This window comes from Notechis scutatus, chromosome Z, assembly GCF_049901735.1.
Source record: "Notechis scutatus isolate UNSWTSFEM ecotype Mainland chromosome Z, rNotScu1.2, whole genome shotgun sequence".
In the NCBI taxonomy this organism is placed as follows: Eukaryota; Metazoa; Chordata; class Lepidosauria; order Squamata; family Elapidae; genus Notechis; species Notechis scutatus.
The window spans coordinates 115,329,227-115,349,809 of record NC_142025.1 but is presented as its reverse complement, the minus strand read 5'-3'; the positions used below and the strand labels follow the sequence as shown (position 1 = coordinate 115,349,809).

The 20,583-nt window shown below is 37.8% G+C and overlaps 1 pseudogene; it reads right to left on the bottom strand.

The window, feature by feature from the left end:
* Positions 1-1,201: 1,201 nt before the first annotated feature.
* Positions 1,202-2,046, bottom strand: LOC148129153 (vomeronasal type-2 receptor 116-like; annotated as a pseudogene).
* Between the last annotated feature and the right edge of the window lie 18,537 nt (positions 2,047-20,583).

The window sequence follows — 20,583 nt, the reverse complement described above, 5'->3', positions numbered from 1 at the left end:
TAACAGTCTATAGTTCAGCTTTATTAGTGCCAATATAAAATCAAAGTATACTTATCCAAGTTGATTATATAATTCCTTCTCCAGCTTCTACCTTTTGCGGTTTCAAAGCCCCGACGCTATCAAAAGCAATTCACACCTTTTTTCTCTCTTTCTCTTCGCCGCTTAGATCTTTTCTTAAATTTTCCATTTGATTATATCATCCCGTTCCTCCTGCTGTTCGCTTCTTTCTCTCTCTCCTGCACAATCTTATTCCAGTCTGATCTTCCCCTTCAGGGTGGCCATTTTACACCACCGCTTCAGGAGGGAACAATTGCCAAGCCGGGGAGGGGATTTGTGACTCCCCTCTACCCAGCTGATGGTCTCCTCTTCCTCTGCTACCCCTATGAGGTAGCTTCTGCCCTGAATCCAAAGGATTGGGGCTCTCCAATGCTGAAGCACGAACCAAAGCCATGTACAATCGTGGTCAGTGGTCAATCTTTGGGGAAGTTCAAAACAGGAAGTCCTGTCTCAGCTAATCTTGAATGGCACCTCTTCTGAGTGTTCTTGAACAAGGACAAAAATACATAAAATGCAAGTAGCAATGCAAGCACTTAGACTTATATACATCTTTACAGTGCTTCACAGCCCTCTCTAAGCAGTTTACAGAGTCAGCATAATATTTTCCCCAACAATTTGGATCCTCATTTATCTACCTTGGAAGGATGGAAGGCTGAGTCAACCTTGAGCCTGGTGAGATTCGATCTGCCAAATTGCAGGCAGCTGGCAGTCAACAGAAGTAGTCTGCAGTACTGCACTCTAACCACTGCACCACCATGGCTCAAGCACAGAAATAAACAAAGAATTGGCATGCATTCGCCGAGAACAAAAATTATGATTCCATTGCAACTTATCTGAAGGCTATTTCACTTACCAAAAATGTGTCCCTAATAATAAAATTATTTTGTTTTTGAGAATTTACCTAGCCCCATCCCATTTGTATCAGAAGCACCTAAGAGGCTTCCAGGTTGAAAGAATTAGCTGGTGACATTACTGTTGCCCTGGAGATGTCTCCTTTCATGTTAATCTGTCTACTGAAGTGGTACCTATTTATCTACTAGTGGTTACTCGCTTTCAAATTGCTAGGTTAGCAGGAGTTGGAGCGAATGATGGGACTTCATCCCACCACAAAGAAACACTCTGGTCTTGAACGTGAGCTTGCAAATCATGAACCCAGAATCCTAACCACAGGAGCCACCATGATCCTTATTACCTGCCAAGGTTGAAGTTCTTGACATGCAAATCTTTTTCTTTTCACTAACATTTGGTGGAGGGACCTAAATGAAGACATGGCATGTAAAGCATGTGCCAAAAGATAGACAGCATTAAAGATACTGTAGCTGTAACCAGTCATCTGCATTTCAAAAACAGCATCTGGAAGCACCTCCAACTTCTCTACCCCAGTGCATATTTTATTGTGCTCCACTGATTCTTTGGAATTTGAAAGCGTACAGTGAATGGCTTGCTCCCAAAAGTCCTTTAGGAAATTGTCCCCTTGTTCTGAGCAGCACTTTAGGTTCTGAAGGTAGGCCTGAAACCCGAGTGGTTCATTTGAAGGAACCTCAAACGATATGGTGCCTTGGAATAATTCTGAATCCCAGCTAGTTACAAGGCCCATGATGGTGAAATCAATCTGCGCAGTCACAATCCACAATTTTCCCATTGGTGCATTTTCCTGATGAAAAGAATCAGACTGAAACATCAAAAATTTCAGCCACATAACTGTGAGAATTTCTCCATACACAATAAATATGTTGGCTCTGTTGTCCATGACATATTGATAAGTACTTGAGGATACTTGATTTGGGTTAATGATGTCAAATGACCTTGGCTTGGGATTCTTTGTATGAAGGCTGAACAGATTCCATTCTGGAAAAACAAAGGTTCCAAGATCTTCAAGAAATGATCTCTGCTCTTGTTTCTCAAAACAATGAGTCCAATCCAGGTCCATCCAAAATGCTTCAGTAATTTGACAATTCCTGCATACTGAAGGGCTTCATTTGAAACCATGCGATAAAAGAAAGGAAATCGTGCAGGGTTGTTTTGTTCAAAGGTGAAAGAACCATATGTGAGCTTAAAAAAACACACACATATATTTACTGTAAGAAACATCTTTAGTCTTTGTGACTGTCTTTTTAGAGCATGGAGTCTCAGATCATGATTTGAATGTCTTTTCTTCATTCTAAGTAAACAATGCTGGTCGATGGGAAAATGAAATAATTTCTACAAAAAGAATAACAAGAAATTAATCTGTTCGAACCCATTACTCTGCCTTATTTTTGCTGTTCTTTAATTGTCAAGATCCCTTAAACCACAATAATTAGGCTTCATTTTGAATAGTCAAGCATTTGTTGCCAGTCAAATCTTTCTTCCTTTTTTTCTAAGGTATAATGTTGTTCGAAAAATCAATTAAATGCTTATCTACCTCATCTTAATTCATAATCAAATCCCATCTTAATTTATAATCAAAGAAATTATGAATTATAGTGGCATGAATTATAGTGGCATGCATAATTGGGGACAAATCTATCAAATTTGAAGAGCAGGTCCAGGGTGATCTGATAAGTCATTTTTTCATTGTAATAACTATCATAGATGTGGAAACCAAGTGTGACATTGGGCAAGATCTGGGAATTTTGGTTGATCTCATTTACTGCAAATACCAAGCCCAAGACATGTATCCAATAAAACTCTGTCAAGGATCTTGGAGTACTCATCTCTGCTGATCTAAGTGCTATTGCCCACTGTAACTACATAGCCAAAAAGGCATTAAGAGTTGTTAACCTTATCTTACATAACTTTTTCTCTGGTAATATTACACTACTAACTAGAGCAAACAAAACATTTGGTAGACCAATACTTGAATACAGCTCATCAGTCTGGAACCCACATTACGTATCTGATATTAACACAGTTGAGAAAGTCCAGAAATATTTCACAGGAAGAGTTCTCCACTCCTCTACTCATTGTAGAATATCTTATGCCACCAGACTTGAAATTCTAGACTTAGAAAAACTAGAACTATGCCACCTCTGGTCTGATCTAAATATAGCATATAAAATCATACATTGCAATGTCCTACCTGCAAATGAATACTTCAGCTTCAATCATAACAATACAAGAGATCCAAACTCAAGGTTAATTGCACCAAACTTGATTGCAGGAAGTACAACTTCAGCAACAGAGTGGTCAATGTCTGGAATACTCTACCTGACTCTGTGGTTTCTTCCCCAAACCCCAAAAACTTTCACCTTAGACTTTCTACTATTGACCTCACCCCTTTCCTAAGAGGTGTGTAGGGGGGGGTGCATAAGCGTACCAACATGCCTACCATCCCTGTCCTATTGTTTCTTTTAATTTTTCTTATATGTATCCATGTATTCATAACTATGTTTTTACTTATACCTATTATCTTGTAAGCATTTGACAAACCAAATAAAATAAAAAATAAAATAAATAATCACCCTGACTTCTCTTCCTCTCTTCACAGAGCTTGATCCAATGCAATTCCTTCAGCCAGTTCTTTGCATTTGATAAAGTTCGTTGAACCTCTTGAAAGTTGATATCTTTTAGGAGAATTTGTTACTTGTACAAGGTGCTACCAGTTACCTTCTGAGTGCCCACATGGTTCTCCTTATACAATGAGTCAAAGAGAGAGGAGAGAAGTTTAAAGAACAGATGAAAGTATGTAGGGAGATAGTAGAAACAAGAATGGTTTGTAGAGATAAAAAAAGGTATGCCAGAAGTACGGTGAATGTAATAAACTACTGTTTTATTATAAGCAGAAACTAGTTTTAAATGGATGAGAAGCAAAATGTTTTCAAGAGAAAAAACCCCAAGAAAATCTAGTTGTGGTTTGGAAACGCAGCTTTGGACAACCAATCTTTAGAAGAATTTTATAGCTTCCACTGCCTTAAGAAAGTTCAAAATATTCTTAAAGATCCACCTCATCCTGGGCACCCTTTTTAAAAACTATTACCATCTGAGAGATGGTTCAGGACAAGGACAAATGGGACTGAAAAACAGCTTCTATCCCAGAGCAATAACTATATTGAATTCTATTATATAGTGCAATATTAATGCAATATCAGGGGTTTTCAATTCAATTACATAGAATGTGAAGGATGTGCTTTTGCTTTATTTTTTCTAGTTTTCTTATGTATAATGAACACTGAAGATGGCATTTAATTTCATTGTGTGAGGTGGAATGACAATAAAGTACTATACACAATCTGGATGATTGAGGATCTCCATAGACATAAGTTTTCTCCCCCCCCCTTCAGATATTTAATTTATTTGACTAGATATCTCTAATTCTTGGGGAGGAAGCTATGTATATTATGATAGATTATACCTAAATGGTTACCTAACAACTTTCTCTCCAAATGATGAATGTTTACAGTTGTATCTTTGGTATCTAATATATTGTGAGAATATAGAACATAGAATAACACAATTGGAAGGGACCTTGGAGGTCTTCTAGTCTGAACCCCTGCTAGAGCAAGAGGCCCTATAATATTTCAGAAAAGTGACTGTCCAACCTCTTCTTAAAAGCCTCCAGTGATGGGGTACCCACAACTTCTGAAGGCAAGCAATGCCATTGGTTAATTGTTCTCACTATCAGGAAATTTCTCCTTAGTTCTGGGAAGAAGAATGGAATTATTGGATCAATTCAGTGACTGGGACTGAACCAAATAAGAATTATTTTGAAAGTAGTTGCTCCAAATATAATGTCTTAGATGTATAAATGGAGAGAACATGAGAAAAGGGGTTAGCTTATTTATTTACTCATTTCTCCTTTAATTTGTCCTTAGAAATTGTAAGAATAAGTTTGTAAACTGCCTCCTTCATTCATCTATTCCATGTGCATATCAGCAAACCTTGCAATTTACAGAGTTATCCAACCAATATCTTCTTTCATAGAAAAGAGAATGGAGTTACTCTAAAGTCAGATCCATGAGTTTCTTACATTGGAAATTGGAAGCTCAAGTCCTGTGAAGGTTGCTTGTGGAAGGAAAGTTCATGAAAGAAGTACCACATCTGAGAAGTAATCCCACCTATGAGGAAGTCACCTGGTTGATACGATTCATTTATTTTTATTTATTTATTTATTTATTTATTTATTTATTTATTTGCCAATTGTTTACAAGATAATAAGTATAAATGTATACATAGTTGTGAATACATGAAATGGGTACATATAAGAAAAATAAAAGAATAAGAGAAACAATAGGACAGGGACGGTAGGCACGTTGGTGCGCTTATGCACGCCCCTACAGACCTCTTAGGAAAGGGGTGAGGTCAATAGTAGACAGTCTAAGGTTAAAGTTTTTGGGGTTTGGGGAAGAAACTACAGAGTCGGGTAGAGTATTCCAGACATTGACCACTCTATTGCTGAAGTCGTATTTCCTGCAATCAAGTTTGGTGCGGTTTACTTTGAGTTTGTATCTATTGTGTGCTCTTGTGTTGTTATGGTTGAAGCTGAAGTATTCATTGACAGGTAGGACATTGCAATGTATGATTTTATATACCATGCTTAAGTCAGACCGAAGACGGCGTAATTCAAGGTTTTCAAGTTCTAGAATTTCAAGTCTGGTGGCATAAGGTATTCTACAACGAGTAGAGGAGTGGAGAACTCTTCTTGTGAAATATTTCTGGACTTTCTCAATTGTGCTAATATCAGATACGTAGTGTGGGTTCCAGACTGATGAACTGTATTCGAGTATTGGTCTAGCAAATGTTTTGTATGCTCTGGTTAGTAGTGTGATATTACCAGAGAAAAAGCTACGTAGGATTAGGTTAACAACTCTTAATGCCTTTTTGGCTATGTAGTTGCAGTGGGCTCTAGCACTTAGATCATTAGAGGTGAGTATTCCAAGGTCCTTTACAGAGCTTGAGTCATCAACAAGATCTTGACTATTCAGCTTGTATTTTATTTTCTGATTTTTTTTGCCAATATGTAAGACAGAGCATTTATTTGTTGAGATTTGAAGTTGCCATTTGTTTGACCACTCTGATACATAGTCAAGATCTTTTTGTAGGGTAGCAGTATTGTCTGTGGTATTGAACAGCTTTACATCATCAGCGAAGAGAACGCAATTGCTCTTAATATGATCACAGAGGTCGTTTATGTAGAGTATGAAGAGAGTTGGTCCTAGAACACTGCCTTGGGGAACACCACTATTGACAGGTACTGGATTTGATAGTACGCTCCCGATTTTGACAATTTGTTGTCTGTTTGACAGGAATGCTTCTATCCAGTTATTCAGTTGTCCAGAGATACCATAGGATTTTATTTTTAGGAGTAGTTTGTCGTGTACCACTGAATCAAAGGCTTTACAGAAGTCTATGTAGATTGCGTCTATTGCTTTGCCCTGGTCGAGTTGTGTCGTCCATATGTTTTTGCAGTGTAAGAGTTGCAGATTACAGGATAGTTTTTTTCTGAAACCAAATTGTTTATTGGAGAGTAGGTTATTTGTCTCTAAGTGAAGGATGATGGATTGGTTAATAATTGATTCCATGACTTTACAGGTGACGCAGCATAAGGAGATTGGCCTGTAATTTTCAACTAGGCTTGGGTCTCCCTTTTTGAAGATGGGGATGATTGTGGCTTGTGACCATAGGTTAGGCAAGGAGCTGGTTCTGAAAGATTTTTTCAAAGATTATGCTTAGAGGTTTGGCTATGGCAGTGGATAGCTTTCTTAAGAAGTAGGCACATATTCCATCCGGTCCAATAGATAGAGATGGTTTTAGGTTGCGTAGTGCTTTTTCAACATTGTCTTCTGTGAAATCGATGTGTATTAGATCATTGTTGTTATCTGTGGTACGGCTAGGAAATACTGGGCATGATCCATTGCTGTTTACAAATACTGAGCCGAAGAATGTGTTAAAGTTGTTGGCTTTAATGGTGTCGTCGTTGCAGTCTTTACCATCAGGTCCTATCAAGGGAGGGATGGACCTTGAGTCTTTTAGTTTGTTGTTTACAAAATTGTAAAAAGCACGGGTGGAATTGGTGCTTAGAAGGTTTTCCTCTTGTTTAATGTGATAATTGGTGCATTCGGTCTTTATCTGGTGGCATAAGTTTTTGTATCGGTTTTTGAAATTGGCAACGTGACCAGATTTGTTTTTCCGCCAGAGTGATCTCTTTTTGGATTGAAGTTTCCTTATTGATATGGGTAATCTGCTTTTTTGTTTTGTTTTGGGAGTTGTTGTTGGTACATATAGTTTGATGACTCTTTTGACTTCAAGTAAAAATATTTTGTAATGGTCTTCAACAGTATTGCATCCAGTGAATAGAGATTGCCAATCAAGGGATGAGAGATCGTTGTGTATAAGATCATAGTTGCCTTTTTTGAAGTTACAATTGGGAATTACATCATTGTGGTGATTTTTGTGTGGACGTATGTTGGGACAAAAGTCAATCATATTGTGGTCGCTACTGGAAAAGGGTTCTTTAGTTTGTATTCCGTAAATTAAATTCAAACTATTGCAGAAGATGAGATCGAGGCAGTTGTTTAGTCTAGTGTTGTTGGTTACTAGTTGTTCCAGTCCCAGATTTGTAGTAGCATTGTAGAAGGTTGTGTGTATGATTTCAGTTGTACAATCATTTAGGGTCCAGTCAATATGAGGTAGATTGAAATCACCAAGAAAGATAAAAGGGTATGGGCAGGATGCAGCCCATGTTAGTAATGTATTTAGCTTGTTTACATGTTCGATGTCATAATCAGGTGCTCTGTAACATAGTAAGAATCGAATTGTGATATTTAAGGATAGTTCACAGATGATGGTCTCAGGAAGAGCAAGCTCCTGGGTAACTTGGATATTTTTTAGATGTAAGGATTTTTTATAGTAGATAGCAACACCACCTCCTCGACGATTTTCACGATCTGATCGGTAAACATGATAGTCTCTTACTGTGGTAATGGAGTCGGGGAGAGATGCATTGAGCCATGTTTCACAGACAAATATAATGTCGAATTTAGCCATATTTAGTAAGAGGAGAAATTCAGGTATTTTATTCACAAGGCTTCTTGCATTGAGTAGTTTGCATTTAAGGCCGGCAGTAGTTGGAATTGAGGTAGTTGGGGGCGTGCGTGCCTAGTCTTGGGTGATGGTGGATGGGTTGAGGTAGGGTTGTGGTTGAGGGTAAAAGCTGAGTATTGGGTTGCGTGGCTTACTTTTGATACAGTCAGCATGGTAGTCAATGTACAGGTCCTTCTCTCCATTGTCTAGACGGTTTTTGAGTTCAATGCGGAGTACACGGGAGCGGGCACGTTGCTGTATGGTTAGGTCAGAAGCGCGCAACGGAGGTTCTTATGGTTGGTGTTGGTTTTGGTTAGTGAGTTTATAGTATAAATGAATTTACGTTTGCTTGTTTCATTTTTGCAAATGACTCTGCACAGGCGTGGGGCTACAGAGCCGTCACAGTTATTGAGCTCTCAGCCAATGCATGAAATGTCAAGTATTTCATCAGCGGAGATGGTTGATGCTTGATAATCCCTGATGATGTTTCGGACAGTTCATTCATGATTCATGATTCATGAGGGATGGAAAGGGAATCAGGTGGAAAGCAGGCCCTTGAATTGATATTGTTTTCTATGTGAGATAAAAGAAGAAATACAACTTCTAATATCATCTTCTAGGTCAGATTAGGTCCTCCATTGTCCATCAAGAACTCATCTCTAGAGCTACATTTAATTCAAGAAAGCTCAGCAATGTGAAAAGTCACATAGCATGTCAAGGAAAAGTTAAAAAAAAAAAAAAACCCACATAGCCACATCTATTGCTTCTCCCCAGGTAGCCCAGATTTGAAGAGCAGGGGGTAAAAGGGTTTTATAACCATGTTTGAAATTACACATCAGCTGTTTTTCTTTTAACTTTGGTAAACTGTTGGATTATTATTATTTTTTTGAGAAGTAGTAATTATTATAATTTAGGCAATTGCAGGAAAGACAATGAAAGCTGCAATGTTCCTATTCTTTATCTATGGATATTCTTAGTCATCCAGGTCACTGGTTGTCCCAAAGGTGCTTTTTCAAGAGGCAGCTGAACCTTCTTTCTTTTTCCTTGTAGATGTTTCACTTCTCATTACTTCTCAGGATGATTAGGGGACTGGAGGCTAAAACATACAACGAACTGTTGCAGGAACTGGGCTTGGCTAGTCTAGTAAAGAGAAGGACCAGGGGAGACATGATAGTGGTCTTCCAATATTTGAGGAGCTGCCACAGGGAGGAGGAGGTCCAGCTATTTTCTGAAGCTCCTATAGGCCAGACAAGGTATAATGGATGGAAACTGAACAGGAAGAGATTTAACCTGGAAACAAGGAGAAACTTTCTGACAGTGAGAACAATCAACCAATGGAACAGCTTGCCCTCAGAAGTTTATTTATTTATTTATTTATTTATTTATTTATTTATTTATTTATTTATTTATTTATTTATTTGATTTGCCAATTGTTTACAAGATAATAAGTATAAGTGTATACATAGTTGTGAATACATGAAATGGGTACATATAAGAAAAATAAAAGAAGAATAAGAGAAACAATAGGACAGGGACGGTAGGCACGTTGGTGCGCTTATGCACGCCCCCTACAGACCTCTTAGGAAAGGGGTGAGGTCAATAGTAGACAGTCTAAGGTTAAAGTTTTTGGGGTTTGGGGAGGAAACTACAGAGTCGGGTAGAGTATTCCAGACATTGACCACTCTATTGCTGAAGTCATATTTCCTGCAATCAAGTTTGGTGCGGTTAACATTGAGTTTGTATCTATTGTGTGCTCTTGTGTTGTTATGGTTGAAGCTGAAGTATTCATTGACAGGTAGGACATTGCAATGTATGATTTTATATACCATGCTTAAATCAGACCGAAGACGGCGTAATTCAAGGTTTTCTAGTTCTAGAATTTCAAGTCTGGTGGCATAAGGTATTCTACAACGAGTAGAGGAGTGGAGAACTCTTCTTGTGAAATATTTCTGGACTTTCTCAATTGTGCTAATATCAGATATGTAATGTGGGTTCCAGACTGATGAACTGTATTCGAGTATTGGTCTAGCAAATGTTTTGTATGCTCTGGTTAGTAGTGTGATATTACCAGAGAAAAAGCTACGTAGGATTAGGTTAACAACTCTTAATGCCTTTTTGGCTATGTAGTTGCAGTGGGCTCTAGCACTTAGATCATTAGAGGTGAGTATTCCAAGGTCCTTTACAGAGCTTGGGTCATCAACAAGATCTTGACTATTCAGCTTGTATTTTATTTTCTGATTTTTTTTGCCAATATGTAAGACAGAGCATTTATTTGTTGAGATTTGAATTTGCCATTTGTTTGACCATTCTGATACATAGTCAAGATCTTTTTGTAGGGTAGCAGTATTGTCTGTGGTATTGAACAGCTTTACATCATCAGCGAAAAGAACGCAATTGCTCTTAATGTGATCACAGAGGTCATTTATGTAGAGTATGAAGAGAGTTGGTCCTAGAACACTGCTTTGGGGGACACCACTATTGACAGGTACAGAATTTGATAGGACGCTCCCAATTTTGACCATTTGTTGTCTGAGGGAGTTTGTTGTCTGAGTTGTGGGAGCGCCATCAGTTGAGACACTTTCAAGAAGAGATTGGACTGCTATTCGTCAGAAATGGTGTAGGGTCTCCCGCTTGGGTGGGGGGTTGGACTAAATGACCTACAAGGTCCCTTCCAACTCTGAGTATCTCTAATCTAATCATCCAAGAAGCTTCTTCAGTTCTGACTGAATGGTGGGGAATGGAAATATTTACATTTCTTGCAGCCATCTGTTTGTTATCACTCTTTCTGAGAGTGAACAGCCCTGTCTAAACAAGAGAGGGATATGACTCCAGCTATCTCCTTTTACAACATGGTGCTTTCAACTTTCCAAAAAGTTTCCATACCCATTTACATTATTCAGGAGGCTCTGAGGGCACAGATAAACCTCTAAGTCGTCTCAATGACTGTCAGAAAGAGTGCTAATGACCAGATGACTGCAAGGACTATAAATCCATTCCCCACCATTCAATCAGAACTGAAGAAGCTTCTTGGATGAGAAGCAAATTATCTTCAAGGAAAAACAAAGGAAGTCCAGTTGTCTCTTGAAAAAGCTTGGGAGTTCCTATTCTATAGTTTTTAAAAAACATAAAATAATTATCCTCCTGTTTAGCACCATGGGCTAAGTTTCCCAAGAAGGTTTATGATGACTAAATTGATGACAGGCTTGACAATAGGAGAATTTGGGTTTAGACAGAATCACATGAAAGATGTTAGAGGACCAGCAGTGGTAGAAATGGAAATGGTTTGGGACTCTAATAATGGCTTAGTATTGGTGGGCTGTGGAATCTAATTCTGGTGGACAGGAGTGAAGGGACTTTTATATTAACTCAAAGATTGTGGTGATTTATGTGTGCAAAACAGTATTTTCCTTTTTTTCATGCTAAGTTAATGCAGTGTGCAATCCAGATCTCAACATTAACTAAGTGGGGGGGCGGGGGGCGGACATAATAAATGTCAGGAAGATTACAAGCCTGGAAAGCCACAATGAAGCTGGCAAGTAAAAGAAGAGCCATATAGCTCAGAACATAATAAAACATAGCAACTGACCCTTCATTGCATTGTAAAACCATTTCTCCAGGGACTGAATGCATGTCTAATTCTGGGAATGGGGGAGAGGTTGACAACCACACAATACAGATGCTTGCTTGGAACGAAGAGCAAAGAAGGACAATAGAAACAGCCAATGTTTTTCTCACCCATGTCCTCATCTGAGATCCAGGTTTGGTCGCCTTGAAAGCAAGAGAAACAAGGATGGTTTTGGCCAACACACAAGAGACAGACAATGAGAAGATGATACCAAATGTAGGCTGTCTGAGAAGACAGGTGACTCTCCCAGGTTGTCCAAGAAAGAGGAAAGGGCAGAGGAAGGAGAACAGAAGGGAGATGAGGAGGGTGTAGGTGAGATCCCAATTATTAGCATTGACAATGGGACTGTCTCTGTGCTTAATAAATGTTCCCAACACCCACATCGTGGTGAGGAAGAATAAAATAGTAACAATGACTAAACTGAGTCCTAAAACTTCTTTACAAAACAAGAAGTTAATTGTTTTCATGACACATCCATCTTTCTTGTGGTTTGCATATTGATCATCAGGACATTGAAAGCAAGAAACAATATCTAAAAAGAAAATATATATATATTATGTCAACACAGATTCATAAGAATTATAATTGTTAATTTTCATTTTTATCCATACCCTGATATTTATGTCTGGTACAAAATATACAACATGCATTAGGAAAATATATTTGAACATCTCCCTATGTATGGTTTGTGTGTTATTGGAATTAAGTCAAGTATTACTTTGAAAGCATACAAATGTATAGTAAATCCCAGGAAAAACTCCATCCATCTTGAATTTTTTTTTAATGATAAAGGACTGTTCCTATGAAAGTTCATGAACATCTGAAATGAATATTTTCATATTTAAAACCATATTGATTTCACGGTGACATTTCAAAATATGGTATGTAAATGAATTTTTTCATCAAGTTTCAAGTGAAAAATGAAAGATAATATGTCAAGGAAGAAATTCAAAAATATCAATATAGTACACATTTATTTCAAGTAAATGTATATGAAACATAATTTCCCGATACTTCAGAGAACTATATGTCTCCTTTTCATCTAATATTTCTATTTTTGCTTTCTTCTTTTAAAGCTTCCTTTCTTGTGTTTATCCCTTAAGGAGAATGAGTGGAAATAAAAAAAATGATTTGAATTAGGGAATAATTTATTTATATTGTTCCTAACATCTATAATATTCTGCATTGTTGCTACAATAAATGCTTAATTAGTTTGCCCCATGTCCCAAGAACCATCTGCCATCATCAGGCTTCTGTATGTGTTCATCTGTGAGTCAGACTTTTACAGTGGTTCAGATTTAAATTTGGGGCTAGCCTATTGCTGTGCCAGAATGGTTTTTTCTTTATCCTGATTGGTTGGGAGTCTAGGTCTGTGTTTATTGGTCTTGGAGTTTGCTGTGTTCTGCTTGATTGGTGTTTCTAATATCTTCTGTCTGTTTTGTGGCTCTTTTTGTGTCTTGATTGGCTGGCAACATTGTATTCCTTTATTGAAGGCCTTTAGTGCAGCTTGGCTCCTGGTAAATGGGCGGCTATCATTTGTTAGGAAGCTAGGTTTCAGCTGGGTGCCTGGTTGGGGTGTGTTTGAGCTGGAGGTATCAGGGAGGATCTGTTTGTGCCCAGGTGTTTGCCTGGGTAGTGGTGTGGATATTTTTTTGTTAGTGAGTGCAGGCTTGCAAATAATTGACAGTCTGGTGGAATCATCTCTTCTATTCATGCTTTCAGGTCTTTTTTCAATCTCTATGGCTTCTCTGATGATTCTGTAGCTGAGGTTTTCTATAGTGACTAGGGTTTTGGTGCCATTGAAGCCACAGGTCATAGCATCACATAGAATCACATAGCCTAACTTTGAACTTTACCTTTATAGTATATCTTTATAATATAAAGGACTTGTAGCACACAATTCACGTGCCATGGTTGTGCATCTTCATATTCTGACAATTGGTGCCTCTCCAAATTCCTGTGGTTAGATCAATGTAAGGAGAGAGCATATAAAGCTTGAGCCAATACATGGACAGAATTATAGATACTATAGCTGTGCCCAGTCAATTGCACCTCAAAAAGTGCCCCAGGAATGTTCTCCATCCTCTCTTCTCCAGGACAAGTATCATCATCCAGAAGGGTCACAGAAGGAGATGGCAATGAACAATCCAATACTTGTTTCCAGAAAAGTGTGAAAAAGCCATCTTGTTGAATCCAAGGTGGTTTCATGGGCTTCAAGAACTCCTTGAACCCTGGAATTTCTCTGGAATGAATGGTAAAAAAAAATGGCTTCATCAAAGAACTGTTGATCCCATTTTCTTTGCATTCCTGTTAATACATAATCCATCTGGCCAGTCATGGTTCACACTTTTCCCAAAGGACTCTGCCTGAGTCCGGGATCAATCCCAAAAATGGTACTCGTTACCCATATAATTGACAAAGATTCTCCACAGATGATAAAGGTATTGATCTTTTCAGTAGTTCTTTGGTCGTAAATATGTCTGCCTTTCTCAAGCATCTCAAATAATTTATCCCAGTAAGTTAAAAAAGGAATTCTTTGTGTACAAGCAGAGCAAATTCCATGCTGGGAAAAGAGGGACTCCATGGTCTACAGAAAATAATCTCCGTGCCTATTATGAATGGCAAGGAGCCCAACCCATCTCCACTCAAAATGTTGAAGCAATTGGATAATCCCAATATATTGGGTGGACTCATTTGGGACCATGGAGCAATAAAAGGGAATCTCAGCACAATGAATATCCTGGGGGCTAAAGGAACCATATGTGAGCTAAAAGAAAATAAACACATATTATAATATCAGTATCAACATCAACATTTTTTTTTTTGCTATTTGTGAAAGATAATCTTTATTGTCATTTTTTCCTGTGGGCACACTGGCACATTTTAAAAATGAAATTCTGTTGCCTGCTCTCAAAAGTGTACACATACATAACACACATATGGACATGCTATATTCATAGATATATGTATATAGCAATAGCAATAGCACTTAGACTTATATACTGCTTTACAATGCTTTACAGCTTCTCTAAGCAGTTTACAGAGTCAGCATATTGCCCTCAACATTTTGGATCCTCATTTTACTCACCTTGGAAGAATGGAAGACTGAGTCAACCTTGAGCCTGGTGAGATTTGAATTGCCAGATTGCAGGGAGATGGCAGTCAGCACAAGTAGCCTGCATTACTGCATTCTCACCATATACCCTAACATAATGATTTATATAAATATTAACCACTGTCCATCTTGAATACATGGCAGAAAGAGGACGCTTGAGAGTTCAGACGGTTGATATTGTATTTAACAAAATTGTGACTAAATCTGGATCTTCTGCTTCAGATGCTACGAAGCCTCCTCCCAGAGGAAACAGGTCATGAAGGGGATGTCTAGCATCCCACACAATCCTGCAGACTCTGCTCAGGCATTGCTTAAATTGCCTGTCTTGGATAGAAGGGAGTGAACTTCCAGGAATCTTTTCTGCCAACCTCACCACTCTATGCACAGCCTTCCTATCTGAAAGAGTAATGCTTCCAAATGAGACTGTAATGCAATATGACAGGATGCTCTCGATTGTCCCTCTATAGAAAGGGGTAAGGACAGGGGGAGGAAAACGTGTCATGCAACATTGAAAATGCAGGTGGTGCTGCGCCCGTTTCATCAGTGTCTTGCCATTGACCAACCAAATATGAAATTAATATAAATAATGTAATATAATATAAATTGTTTCAACTTCTACCCTCAAAATGGAACTATAGGGCACTGCAAATCAGAACATATAGACATAATGACAGTTTTTTCCCGAATGCCATCACTCTGCTAAACTAACTCCCACAACACTGTCAAATTACTTAGTAAGACTATATTATTATTATTCTCCTCATCCTTCCTATTACCTATCTCTTCCTATTTATGTCTAGAACCATGTTGCTTGTATCTTTACAATTTATATTGTTTTATTTGTTTTCCTAATATGTTTTGATTTTGTATTAGTAAACTATGTATGAATTGATTACTTACAGTAACCTATGACTAACACTAAGTGTTGTACCTTAAGATTCTTGATGAATGTATTTTATTTTTTCTTATGTACACTGAGAGCATATGCACCAAAGACAAATTCCATGTGTGTCTAATCACACTTGGCCAATAAGAATTCTATTCTATTCTATATTACTCAACATATTTGGTCAGATTGTTGAGCTATGTGGGTGTCATTTAGAGACAGTCAGTTTTTGATAACCTTGTTTGAGAAAAAGAAAGAAAGAGAAACTTTTCATGTCTCTATTCTCAAAGATCCTACCTGTGGAATCTTGTAAAACTGTAAAAGGTCAGCGATATAGGAGGAAGTTTCAAAGCTGAGCCCCCCAATGATAGAAATGAGATTTTTCCTGGTTTCACACTTGTAGTTGGGGACACATTTCTGTGACCTGAAGAGGAGGTCTAGAGTGGTCCGATAAGTCATCATTGCATTGTGGTAGCTGTCATGGATATGGAAGCCAAGAGTAATGTTGGACAAGATTTTTGGATTCTCATTGATTTCCTTCACAGCAAAGACCAAGGTAAGGACATGCTGGTAGAATTTTGTTAGAGCCCTGAAAATAGGATAATTTATGTGTTCTCATTAAATACTTCTAAGTTATTGTTCTGAAATCTGACAAAAGTCCTTCACTCCGTATTCATGTGGATATATAATGGCCGATCTATTTCTACTGCCTAGTCTATTAAATAAATCTACCATAATAAAAGTACTTAGATTTATATACCACTTCATAGTTCTGTACAGCCCACTCTAAGCAGTTTACAGAGTCAGCATACTTCCCCCAACAATCTGGGTCCTCATTTTACCAACCTCAGAAGGATGGAAGGCTGAGTCAACCTTGAGTCGGTCAGGATAGAAGTCCTGGCAGTGGGCAGAGTTAACTTGCAGGACTGCATTCTAACCACCGCCCAACTCTTCAGTACTTCTTGTGATTTCTAGATTTGGAGAATGTGTCAAAGCGTAGCCTATTTCCCCCACACCAAATATCCCCCTAATGCACATTCCCCTGATTTACTACTAATCTAGAGGTTTAAGCAAATGTGAAAAAATATAGATATTTTTCGCAAGTTCTTGTTTGTAGGTCAATATTTTTGGTGCCAGTCAAAACAATTGGAGTTCTAATTATGCATTATACCTGGAAGGAAAAAGTGCCTGTTATAACTTATTAGTCAATCCTTGTGGATCACTGCATATTCTTCATGCATAAAACAAAACTAAAGAAACTGACTTCTGATACAGATTTGAGTCAACTAAACCTAATGTGCAAAAAAGCCATTGATCCCATAAAGAAGAAAATGCAGGGTTATGGTTTTCTGTGAAGAATACCCATGCTAGTATTCAACAATCTGGCTTAATGGCTTCTCAATGAAAGGAAACCACACTGAATGAAATAAGAAAGCTAGGAATGAGAAGACATCTGAACAGAAGGATCAAGAATAATGTTGTGTTAGAGATGAAAATCAGCAATCTGATGAAAAGATACAATTGTGTAATTCAATTTTTTTTAATAAAACCCTTCCTTGTCTACTGCCCTGTATCTGTTCAAACATCCATAAAGTTCATAAACATTTCATTTTGTGATCTTATAAATATTGATAACTGAATAGATACTCTTATCCAAAGTTTCACACAGTTCCTAACTAATAAAAATGTTCTTTGGTTTTGAGGAAGTAAAATTGCTCTGCTATTGTCATGCTATTGAAGGATTGGAGCATAAACAGATTGCATATACAGTGTGTGTCTGACCCAATCTTGATTTCCTTACTGAGCTGGGAGATGAGCCGACTGCAGAGATAAGAACTACTTGGTGAACTGCCAACCTTAGCCTAGAAAAGTAACTACTTGAGAAATGCAAAATGCATTTATCTGCTTGTAACTAACTTAGAATGTATTTTTCCAATAACTTAAAATGTGAGAAATGAAGCTTTGAGCTAAAATGTATTTCTTTCCAATCCATCTAAATAAGGTTCCTTTGTTTGCAGAAGTGCTGAGAAAATTTCATGAGCTTTGCTTGATAGGAAATAATGTTTCCATAGCAATGACGGTGTTTGCTCGCTGTGTAATCTATAAAAGTTCAAGAAAAAGTTTTTGTGCACACCTATTTTTCTTTCTCTCTGCCTTGCTGTTTAGGGTGGGAGACTGAAAAGTGACCCAGTTTTTGCTTTCTGATCAGAAAATAAAGCTGATTATCAGTAGCCTCATGTTCAGAGTTTCATTGAATTTATTAGATTCTGAGCTGCACTCAAAAACCTTACATTTTTCCTGGCGCCCAACCTTGGGGCATTACAACTCAAGGGCAACGTTCCCATTAGCTGTCATCATTGAGTCCCATTAGCCATTGTCATTTTTGTACATATGGAGAGCCTTCTTGTTATCTCCCAGAGGAAACTGGACCTGGAGGATCTCGACATCAAGAGCACTCCCAGGGGCCTTGCCCCTGGTGATTTCATGACCACCGAGGATGGAGGACTCCACTGTGAGAGGACCAGAATGCCTTGGCTAAATCGAGGCACTGAACGTTTAGGAAAGAGTGGGAGAGAAGGGAGGCCAGCTTTGTAGTGGTGAGTATAATTTCATTAGTGGGGAGGTGGGGAGTGTTGCATGAATGGAAGAATGAGACAGAGAAATTCCTGATAGAGGTTTGCTCTGATGTGAGTGCAGAGGAACGATCTGTGTTTTCGTTAAGCCACGAGGGAAACGGATGTTGACTTCCGAAGTGACAGACGAAGCATGCTTGTTGAATATTCTGGGGGAAGAGGGTCCCAGTCCGATGTACAAGGAGGGGATGTAGCTAGCCTTGATTCTGAAGGAAAGGAACCGAAAAACTCCTTAAGGACAATGGGAAATAGGCAAGGTAAAGATATAGGAATTGTTGGACTGGCCACCTTGAGGAAAACGTGCACTCTTTTAGAATGTGTTTTTAGTAACTGGAAAGCATTGAAACCCTGGGTGACTTTTAAGATAAGTTTTCATAAAAGCTAACTCCGAACCTTTTGCAACATCATCTGGCCCACATATAATCTTGGTCCACAATCTCTGCCATGGCCAAAAGAAGATTCTGTGAATATAGAAGAGATCAAAGCCTTAACTGGACATAACTAAGCATAAAATGGGGCTAATGGAAAAAAGAAGAAATAGCACAAAAAATTAGAAATGCTAAGCAGAACTATTTTGAAGATGCAAATAAACCAGGCAGATGGCTAGCATATAAATTGAGAAAGGAAAGAGACTCGAGAAGAATAAATCAATTGATAAATGAACAAGGACATGTATGCTATGGAAATGTGGAGAAGAAAAATATTATTCAAGATTACTATGGAAAACTGTATCATCAAGAGAATCTTCAGGAAGAAAGAATTCAACAATACTTACAGGAAGCAAATTTGCCCCAGATACCCAAAGATATTGAAACAACGTTAGAAAGTAATATAACAATGATGGAATTAACAGAAGCTTTAAAAAAGCAAAACATTGGGAAAGCACCAGGTCCGGATGGTTTGCCAGTAGAATTTTATAAGATATTCCAGGAAACATTGAATCTTCACTTATTAGAAATTATGAATGAAGTTGTGACAAAGAAGAGAATACCCGAAACATGGTCAGAAGCATATATAACACTTGTACCGAAGGAGGACACAGACCCACACAGCAAGTTAAAAATTACAGACCTATATCACTATTAAATTCAGATTATAAAATTTTTGCTTCAATTCTGGCAGAAAGACTGAAAAGATATTTAAACAATTTTATTCATCCTGATCAAAATGGATTTCTGCCGAAGAGACAGATTAAAGATAATACGAGAATAATTTTAGATACACTGGAATACTATGAGGCGCATCCTGAAAAACAAATGGCTCTGATGCTTATAGATGCACAAAAAGCCCTTGATAATGTGAATTGGCATTTTATGCTGTTACAATTGGACCAAATGGGCTTTGGTAAAAAATTTACTCAAGCCATCGGAACGATATATCATAAACAAACTGCAAAGGTTATGATAAATGGAGAGTTAAGAGACTTTATAGATATAAGAAAAGGGACCAGACAAGGCTGTCCACTGTTGCCTCTGTTGTTTGTGTTAACACTGGAAGTGCTGAATAGGAACATCAGAGAAGAAAAAGAAATAAAAGGAATGAAAATTTAAAAAGAAGAGTATAAATTGCAAGCTTTTGCAGATGACCTGGTATTTATATTAGAGAATCCATTGGAGTCTGCACCTAGACCGATAGAAAAGATAGAAGAGTATGGGAAAGTAGCAGCTTTGAAAATAAATAAAGATAAAACAAAGATTTTAGCAAAGAACATGTTAGTAAGACAAAAGAAAGCATTGGAGGAAGTTTTGGGGATCCAGGTCACAAACAAGGTTAAGTATTTAGGGATACATATAACACCAAGATATAGCACACTCAAGAAGGACAATTATCTCAAATTTAAACAACAGATTACAACAGATTTAATAAAATGGGAAGTTTTGCAATTATCACTGATTGGGAGAATATCTACAATTAAGATGAATGTATTGCCCAGAATCTTATACTTATTCCAGACAATTCCAATCAGATTAGGGAAAGAATTTTTTGAAGATTTAAACAAAATAGTGCTAAAATACATTTGGCAGGGGAAGAAAGCGAGAATAAAACTTAAATTGTTACAAGATGCAAGAATAATAGGAGGATTTGCTTTGCCCAATTGGGAATTATACTACCAAGCAAGAAGTCTGATGTGGGTATAGAAGTGGATAACATTAAGGAATACTAGACTTTTGAATTTAGAAGGACATGACTTGCTGTTAGGGTGGCGTGCCTTCCTCTGGTATAAGGGAACTAAAATGCAAGGGTATTTTAGAAGACATTATATCCG